Here is a 9935-nt window from a genome sequence, read left to right as displayed (position 1 = left end):
TCCCCATGCCTATTTATTATTTCATCTTTATGAGACAAATTATAGGCGTAGTATCAAAGCTAGTGTTTTTAGTTTTTGCATGCTGAAAAGTTGAATAAAAATATCTATGTACATGCTCATTTTTAATACTTTTTCTTCCTAGCAAAAATCTCTCGGATTGAGTGAGTTAAACTCACTGCCCAAAAGAACGTAATAATACCCTGCGACAATCACCAAAAGAAAGTGAACAATGAGTGGTATTCAATAATTCAACCAATGGGATCATTTTATTGCTTTGACTTTGAGCACGCCTAACAACTACCCAATTTTCACTTTCTTTTTGCGATCGCGTCGCCTTGGTTTGTGGCCTGATTTTTAGGGATGTGACAGGCTATTAGTTAACGAAAGTTGTGGTCTGCTGTGTGCGTGAATGAATGGATGAATCGACCAATTAATGGATGGAAGGGTAGATGGGTTAATAAATAAATGGAGAGATATAGAAATATAGACAGAACTTTGAGTCACCTTGATCAACAGTTTACATTAGTATTTTAAAGAAGAAAAGAAAAAGAATTAAAGTAAAATTCCATGTATTCATTTCGGAATGGAAATTTCTCTATAATGTGTATTCCAAAAAATGACCGGAATAACTTCAACATCAGCTGCAGTGCATCGCTCCGACGTGAGTTTGGCAAGGACATTTATGTGCGGCTATGACACTCGCTTTTGGATCAGAAGGTCCTGGGTTCGCGCTCGGCGCATAGTTGAATCTTTGAAAAAGGCTCCTTACTCACATTCTCTTAACGCACTCAGGTGTCGAAAAAAATTGTAATATCGCCTAACAGACGCCATATCTCGTTCTAGATGTTACGTGTTGCTGTTGGTCAGGGACCCTTTGTAAAGCGCTTTGAACATAATAGTTAGTGGATATTGCGCTAAATAAAAGCTCAAGTTGTTTTGTCTTTTTCTTTTAATCAAGACTAAACAGTTCGGCGGGGGGTTGGGGGTTGAGCTCAGTACCTACTGGGTACAAGTACAAAATAAAGACCATACCGCATAGTTACGCCAGGCTCCACCATTCAATCTCTATTATTAAGCAGGTTGTCAGGAATTTCAATCAGGCCTTATTGTAGCCTCCACCAATAGTTTGTAAATTTTGACAACATAAAAGGGTAAAAGAGAAAACAGAAAACATGGTAAATTAGATCAATAAAACATGAAGGAAATACTTTTGAGGGTTGTACTGGTCATAATACAACAATGGCAAGAATAAAGATGTTTAAATTAATGTTGATGATGATGATGATGATGATGATTATGATAATAATAATAATAATAATAATAATAATAATAATAATAATAATAATAATAATAATAATAATAATAATAATAATAATAATAACCAAAAGAGAGACAGAAAGATCAGAAGTGTCATACCACTAGACCACATAGCCGCACTATATTACTATCATCATCATCATCATCATCATCATCATCATCATCATCATCATCATCATCATCATCATCATCATAATCATCATCATAGAAGAAATCTATAGAAGAAGAAATAAAATCATTATTTTATCATCATCATCATCATCATCATCATCATCATCATCATCATCATCATCATCATTATCATCATCATCAACAACATCTTTATTATATCTATATATTTTAGGATATTGGAGCCCAAGAGATGTGCGTCAATATCGTTTTAATTTCGGTAAGTTTGTATCACATTTATCGTATTATGTTATCTAATTTTAATTTCTAACATTTCAAGTGTTCTTGATTTTGAACAAGGACTCACTTTGGGTGAGAGAAAAGAAATGCTCAGAGTAGCAATGAGTGAAGAAGCGAGAGAGATGGGCGGATTTGATCTCGGGACACATTCTCTAGATAAACTAACCTAACCTCTTGATTAAAATGGACATGGAATTAATTATATTATAACTACCCCTTTCTTCTTTTATTCTCATGAAAACACGGGTCAGATTCGGACAAATACCTCGTGGCATATGATCGATTCTAAAGCGATTTCTTTTGAGATCTTGATTCAATGCTGTTGGAAAAAGTGGAGTTAGTGTACGTCGTCTGTATTTGGCTCCTTGTTTGAAGTGATCATCTATCCATCTAGGTTTGTGCTGGAATATTTTCATCTCGTCGGAGCACGTGTCCGAACAGTTTCCATCTTTGCTTCTTTATTGGGGTACTGACTGGTTGTACCCTGTATCTGGCTTATAAATCCTCATGACTGATTTTGTCTGGGCATTCATTGTACCCCAATAACTCATCTCAGTTGTTTGCGAGGAAGGGAATCCACGGTGTCCAAAATTCTTCTTTATAAGATTAAAAAACATTTTTTTTCTCCAAAATATTGAGAAACAACAACCGAAGAACTGATTTCAACAACTCAAGGAAACATCTAAATGCCTCAGCATCTTAAAACACACGATGAACACCTGCACTGGGCAGACATTTATGGAAACAAATTACTAACTGGATACTAGAAACAGACTGACACACTCGGAAGTAACACAAACATTTACGGCAAGCGTCCATAGAGATAACGCAGCCAAATTATTCATTCATTCATATGAGAGATTGGTGATGTGGTGCGCAAACAATCAATAGTTTTATGCCGTTTTGTATTCTCTAATTTTCTTAGATTTGAGAATTAGGAAGTAAAAATTTAAATCGAAATTGACAATTTATTGACCGCAAGGGAAAACCTCGTACTCGTAGACTCGGTCTTTCGCTCTCGGGTCAATATAATTCACCATATCGGTCAAACTTTACCTTTGACCTTAGTTCCTCCAGTGTCTTCGACACATTGGGTCATCCAGATTCGGCATTCCTCGCTGTCCTGTGCTGCCATGGATGCCTCGCCCCACGTCCCCCCTCGTGGATCTTTACCTTGCAGTTGGTGAGGGGGCTTGAGGCACACGGGAGGGCAAAGGTGTAAATCCCGGTCGACCGTCACGAGACCATCCCGGGTATCGAGCCAACGAGCCACATGAGCTGCTCGCCCCGGTGTGTGACTAAATTTGATCCAAACCCGGTGCCCGAATAGCAGCCCTATCCCGGGCGCCACACTATTGTCCTTATGTCGAGTCCCAAACAGTCCCGTCAATGGCGAAGCGGTCTGCCGCCTAGCCAAATAATACCGCGTTCGTGTCGCCCGGGTCGTCGGCACGTCCGAGAAAAAAGCAAACGTCCCATGCATCAATCGATTCGCGGCCTGCCGATTGGAAAATGCGACGGCGGGGATGGCGAACTGACGCGTATATTGTCCCTGAACGTCGAGAGCCAGAGTATGGCAAAAAATGAGCTTTTATCAAAGCTACTGGCCGTTCATTGCGTTGATATCCTCCTTTTACAGGAGACCCACCTTTATTCAGGCGCGCAATCTTCCCGATTCCAGATCCCAGGCTATACGGTGGTCCAACGCGAGGACACTTCGAGGCTCAAAGGAGGGGTTAGCGTTTACGCTAAAGAGCCATCGAAGGTAAGGGTCATTGAGAGCGTAACGGACAGCAATGGGGTGAACCGAATTTCCGTGGAAGTAGGTGGACTGTGTTTGCATAATATTTACAAACCACCTAGAGCGACTTGGACTACACCACCGGTACCGGTGGTCAGCCATCCTTCCATCTGTCTGGGAGACTTTAATAGCCACCATCACGAATGGGGCTACCGAGACTGCAACGAGGCAGGAAGACAACTCCGCTCATGGATGGACTGTAATGATCTACACCTAGTGTACGATCCTACAGCCAAGGGTACCTTCCGGGGTACCCGCCATAAGAAGGAGTATACTCCAGACCTCACCCTCGTAACGAAAGGCGCGAACGGTGAACCGTTGCAGGTGAAGCGGACAGTCCTCGGGGACTTTCCGCATAGCCAGCACAGGCCGGTTCTTGTCACAGCTGGGGTGACAATACCGAGGGTGCAGTCTCTCCCACTTTGCAGATGGAATTTCAGGAAGGCTGACTGGGAGGAATTCAGTTCCTATATCGAGCAGGTCTGCCCTGCCATTCCTCCCAAGTCCAAGAATATAACCAGATTTAGTAGGCTACTGGTTAAGAGCGCTCAACGCTCTATTCCACGGGGCAAACGGAAATTCTACACCCCTTGCTGGACAGCGGAGTCGGAAGAGCTGTACCGAGAGTACCAGCAGACCCAGTCCCAGGACACAGCCGATAGACTACTCCAGTCTCTGGCAGAGGGAAGGAAGCAACGGTGGCAGGAGACCGTGGAAAGTCTCGACTTTACACACTCCAGCCGCCACGCTTGGCGTTTGATAAAGAAATTGGACCCAGATCGGAATTTCGCGAAGGCTGCACCGGAATGCGAGGCAGACACAATTGCCAAGAATATTAAGAACCGTAGCAAGCGGGTCCCTAATCAGGCTTTTGAGCGCGGTGTCCGCAAGGCGTACCGTACGATTTTGGACTCGCTACCTGCGGAGGAGTCGGACTGGACGGCCCCGTTCAGTCCCCGAGAAGTGGGTGCAGCCATTAGCGAAGTGAAGAACGGCAAAGCAGCTGGGATAGATGGTGTATATCCCGATATGGTGACGCATCTGGGCCCCAGGGCACGGGCCTGGCTAGCAGAGGCAATGTCTGACATCCTTGCAAACGGAAAGCTTCCACAAGTGTGGAAGCATGCGAAGATAGTTGCCATCCTGAAGCCAGGGAAGCCGGCGAAGGAGGCAGACAGTTACAGACCCATATCGCTGCTGAGCTGTCTTTACAAACTGTTGGAGCGTGTTCTATTAAACCGATGGGGGCCGGTCCTAGACGCTGCCCTGCCACCTGAGCAGGCAGGCTTCAGGGAAGGGAGGTGCACCACGGAGCAGGTCATTGCCCTTACAGAGCATATTGAGCACGGGTTCGAGAGAAAACAGCAAACAGGTGCTGTGTTTATAGACCTATCAGCGGCGTACGATACGGTCTGGTGCGATGGGTTAATGCTCAAACTTGCAAAAATCATAAGGTGCAAAAAGACCTTGAAGTTGTTCTCTTCGATCTTAGGGGAAAGGCAATTCCACGTCGCGCTTGGAGACGCCACGAGCAAAGTTAGGAAATTGAAGAATGGGGTCCCTCAGGGGTCGGTACTTGCGCCAATGTTGTTTAACGTTTACATTAGCGATATGCCGAACACTTCCTCCCTGAGGCTGGGATACGCAGACGACTGGGCACTCGTTACTCAGAGTAAAGTGTGGACCCGTCTCGAGAGCGTACTCAGCGAGGACGTCACCAGACTCAAATCCTACTTTGACAAGTGGTACCTGAAGATGAACACTTCAAAAACCGTGGCCACTGCATTTCACTTATGCAGTGGTTGGCACACCCGTAAACTGAATGTCCTAGTCGGGGACCAGCCACTCCCATATGAGCCGCGTCCAAAATACCTAGGGGTGACGCTGGATCGCAGCCTTACCTATCGGGTTCATCTCGAAGGGGTTGCCCGGAAGATAGAGAAGCGGAATAGTCTTCTGAGGAAGCTGGCGGGATCGACTTGGGGCGCTAGCCAAGCGCTCCTGAGAACATCCGCCCTGGCACTATGCTATTCCACCGCGGAGTATTGCGCTCCAGTGTGGGGTAGAAGCAGAAACGTTGAGAAGGTGGATGTAAAACTTCGCAAGTCGATGCACATAGTGTCGGGAACGCTAGCAACAACCCCTAGAGAATGGGGCCCGGTGATGGCAGCGATCCAGCCCCCCGATGTCCGGAGGGAGACCATTACGGGAAACTGGCTGAGTAAGATCAAAGAGAGAGGGAATGGGGATACCCCTCTCATGCGCATAATGAACGGTGCCCCCGTTTCGAGCCGAAATAAGTCCCGGCAACCCTTGTACGCAGAATCCCTGACTACGGACAGAGCTGCACATACGAGATGGAAGTCGGTTTGGACGAATTCAATCCCTCGCGGGGGCGGGGACCTACACTCCTCTAAGCTTGGTGAGAAGTTGCCAGGCTTTGATACCAGTAAGAGGAGACACTGGGTAGCTGCGAATCGGCTTCGGTCGAGGAGCTGCCTAACGGCCGGTGCGTTACATCAGTGGGGTCTAACTTCCTGTCCTTTATGTCCACGCTGTGGGCAAGAACCCGAAACGGCAGAGCATCTAGTCGAAAGGTGTGTTGTGACGATGCTACCGGGCGGGTTCGCGACGGTGCACGAATGCGGACCGGACTTTGCTGATTGGGTCGATCGTCATAACATAATAGTGTGAACCATAAGAAGCTGCTGCTGCCCCACGTCATCTCCACAGTTTTAAGGTCTTTCTCGACAGTTTCTTTCCATGTCGTCTTTGATCGTCCTCGTTTTCCTCCGTTGTTTTCCTTCTTCCATTCCTCAAATGCTTTTTTGGGGAAGCGTTTATCTTTCATGCGGAGGACGTGTCCTAGCCAGATGAGACGGCGTTGTTGGTTGGTGATCGTAACCTCTTGCATTTCAGTTCTTTTTAGAGTTTCAGGATTTGTTACGAGGTCTAAGTAGCTGACATTGATTGAGCATTTTTCATAGCACCGCTATTGGAATGCGTTGAGATTTTTTGTATACATTAATTTGCCATGTTTCGCTCCCGTATAAAAGATTGTTGCTTTAAATATGTTGATTTTGGTTTTTAGTTGGACAGTCTTTGATTTCATTATTTTGCGTAATTTTCCAAATGCTGCACTTGCTTTTCCTCCTATTCTGGTTGTTATTGCAATACTTATGCCATCATCACCTCTAGTTTTACTTCCTATATATTATGTAAAATCTCTAGTGTGGCATTCTCTCCCGAAACAATTATTTCTGGCACCATCCCAGTAAAATCGGTCAAAAATCGTTTATAATATCTCAGAGTTGTCTCGTATTAATGAGATCATTTTTACCCAGTCATGAGACAAGATGAACGGGTTTGTCATGCTCATTGCGCATCACAATGCTTCATTACAATACGGAATAATGAATCCATTTCATGCAGTACAAGTCGTCTTTTTGTACTAATACTCCAGGTATTTATTCGCAACACAGACAATTGGGGCAAACATTTTGTAAAGTAACCTACTCAAGGTCTCGATACCAGAATTAGAGTGTCCAATGATCATTTTACCCATCCGCATTTGAAACGCTTTACATATCTTGACTTATATGACAAAATGGGACACGGTAAAGCGTCGGTCAAGCAACGGCAATCAAGTATTAATATCAAGTTACGACAGCAGTCACTTGTTAAGACAGCTTGAATAGCGGCAACCGTTTTTGTGTGCACTTTGAGTCTTATATTCCTGTAATTTTTAATTCAGAAAAGTGAGTGGAGCAGGCACTTATGTTGGTAACAACAAGATATGAAGTGAGTAGAAAAGTGCCAGAAGACAATAGAGAATAAAATTTTTTTTTTCGCGGCGGTGGTGGGGTTTGAACCTGCGACCTTATTGGTACGACAACTCCGCCTGGCAGGTGAGAGCGTGGCTCTACCGTGTGAGCTATCCACGAACACAAAAATATTCGTTTCAAACCCAAAGTCATTTCTAGATCCCTCTCTCACCCACTTCTTGAGATCGCCGATTCGTTCACCACCATCGCGAAGTAATTTTGACCAGCAGTTAAGCTTAACAGCCAATATTCTCATCACAAACATATAACATAGAAACGATTGAGACATTGAGTATGCTCCGGTGTATGGGGTGAATTTTTAATTCAGAAAAGTGAGTGGAGCAGGCACTTATGTTGGTAACAACAAGATATGAAGTGAGTAGAAAAGTGCCAGAAGACAATAGAGAATAAAAAAATTTTTCGCGGCGGTGGTGGGGTTTGAACCTGCGACCTTATTGGTACGACAACTCCGCCTGGCAGGTGAGAGCGTGGCTCTACCGTGTGAGCTATCCACGAACACAAAAATATTCGTTTCAAACCCAAAGTCATTTCTAGATCCCTCTCTCACCCACTTCTTGAGATCGCCGATTCGTTCACCACCATCGCGAAGTAATTTTGACCAGCAGTTAAGCTTAACAGCCAATATTCTCATCACAAACATATAACATAGAAACGATTGAGACATTGAGTATGCTCCGGTGTATGGGGTGAATTTTTAATTCAGAAAAGTGAGTGGAGCAGGCACTTATGTTGGTAACAACAAGATATGAAGTGAGTAGAAAAGTGCCAGAAGACAATAGAGAATAAAAATTTTTTTATTCTCTATTGTCTTCTGGCACTTTTCTACTCACTTCATATCTTGTTGTTACCAACATAAGTGCCTGCTCCACTCACTTTTCTGAATTAAAAATTCACCCCATACACCGGAGCATACTCAATGTCTCAATCGTTTCTATGTTATATGTTTGTGATGAGAATATTGGCTGTTAAGCTTAACTGCTGGTCAAAATTACTTCGCGATGGTGGTGAACAAATCGGCGATCTCAAGAAGTGGGTGAGAGAGGGATCTAGAAATGACTTTGGGTTTGAAACGAATATTTTTGTGTTCGTGGATAGCTCACACGGTAGAGCCACGCTCTCACCTGCCAGGCGGAGTTGTCGTACCAATAAGGTCGCAGGTTCAAACCCCACCACCGCCGCGAAAATTTTTTTTATTCTCTATTGTCTTCTGGCACTTTTCTACTCACTTCATATCTTGTTGTTACCAACATAAGTGCCTGCTCCACTCACTTTTCTGAATTAAAAATTCACCCCATACACCGGAGCATACTCAATGTCTCAATCGTTTCTATGTTATATGTTTGTGATGAGAATATTGGCTGTTAAGCTTAACTGCTGGTCAAAATTACTTCGCGATGGTGGTGAACGAATCGGCGATCTCAAGAAGTGGGTGAGAGAGGGATCTAGAAATGACTTTGGGTTTGAAACGAATATTTTTGTGTTCGTGGATAGCTCACACGGTAGAGCCACGCTCTCACCTGCCAGGCGGAGTTGTCGTACCAATAAGGTCGCAGGTTCAAACCCCACCACCGCCGCGAAAAAATTTTTTATTCTCTATTGTCTTCTGGCACTTTTCTACTCACTTCATATCTTGTTGTTACCAACATAAGTGCCTGCTCCACTCACTTTTCTGAATTAAAAATTCACCCCATACACCGGAGCATACTCAATGTCTCAATCGTTTCTATGTTATATGTTTGTGATGAGAATATTGGCTGTTAAGCTTAACTGCTGGTCAAAATTACTTCGCGATGGTGGTGAACGAATCGGCGATCTCAAGAAGTGGGTGAGAGAGGGATCTAGAAATGACTTTGGGTTTGAAACGAATATTTTTGTGTTCGTGGATAGCTCACACGGTAGAGCCACGCTCTCACCTGCCAGGCGGAGTTGTCGTACCAATAAGGTCGCAGGTTCAAACCCCACCACCGCCGCGAAAAATTTTTTTATTCTCTATTGTCTTCTGGCACTTTTCTACTCACTTCATATCTTGTTGTTACCAACATAAGTGCCTGCTCCACTCACTTTTCTGAATTAAAAATTCACCCCATACACCGGAGCATACTCAATGTCTCAATCGTTTCTATGTTATATGTTTGTGATGAGAATATTGGCTGTTAAGCTTAACTGCTGGTCAAAATTACTTCGCGATGGTGGTGAACGAATCGGCGATCTCAAGAAGTGGGTGAGAGAGGGATCTAGAAATGACTTTGGGTTTGAAACGAATATTTTTGTGTTCGTGGATAGCTCACACGGTAGAGCCACGCTCTCACCTGCCAGGCGGAGTTGTCGTACCAATAAGGTCGCAGGTTCAAACCCCACCACCGCCGCGAAAAAAAATTTTTATTCTCTATTGTCTTCTGGCACTTTTCTACTCACTTCATATCTTGTTGTTACCAACATAAGTGCCTGCTCCACTCACTTTTCTGAATTAAAAATTCACCCCATACACCGGAGCATACTCAATGTCTCAATCGTTTCTATGTTATATGTTTGTGATGAGAATATTGGCTGTTAAGCTTAACTGC

At 44.1% G+C, this 9935-nt stretch overlaps 1 long non-coding RNA gene across 1 annotated transcript in view; it reads right to left on the bottom strand.

The window, feature by feature from the left end:
- LOC144980017 (uncharacterized) overlaps positions 1-5953 on the bottom strand; it is a 25971-nt gene extending 20018 nt beyond the window's left edge. The window contains exon 1 of the long non-coding RNA XR_013646812.1: positions 2877-5953. This is a non-coding gene — a long non-coding RNA (uncharacterized LOC144980017). The remainder of the gene's footprint in view (positions 1-2876) is intronic.
- Positions 5954-9935: the final 3982 nt, after the last annotated feature.

This window comes from Berghia stephanieae, chromosome 9, assembly GCF_034508935.2.
Source record: "Berghia stephanieae isolate SIO BIC M18660-M18661 chromosome 9, UCSD_Bste_1.3, whole genome shotgun sequence".
In the NCBI taxonomy this organism is placed as follows: domain Eukaryota; kingdom Metazoa; phylum Mollusca; class Gastropoda; order Nudibranchia; family Aeolidiidae; genus Berghia; species Berghia stephanieae.
Note: the sequence above shows the minus strand (reverse complement) of the source record. Positions and strands in the feature narration are given on the sequence as shown.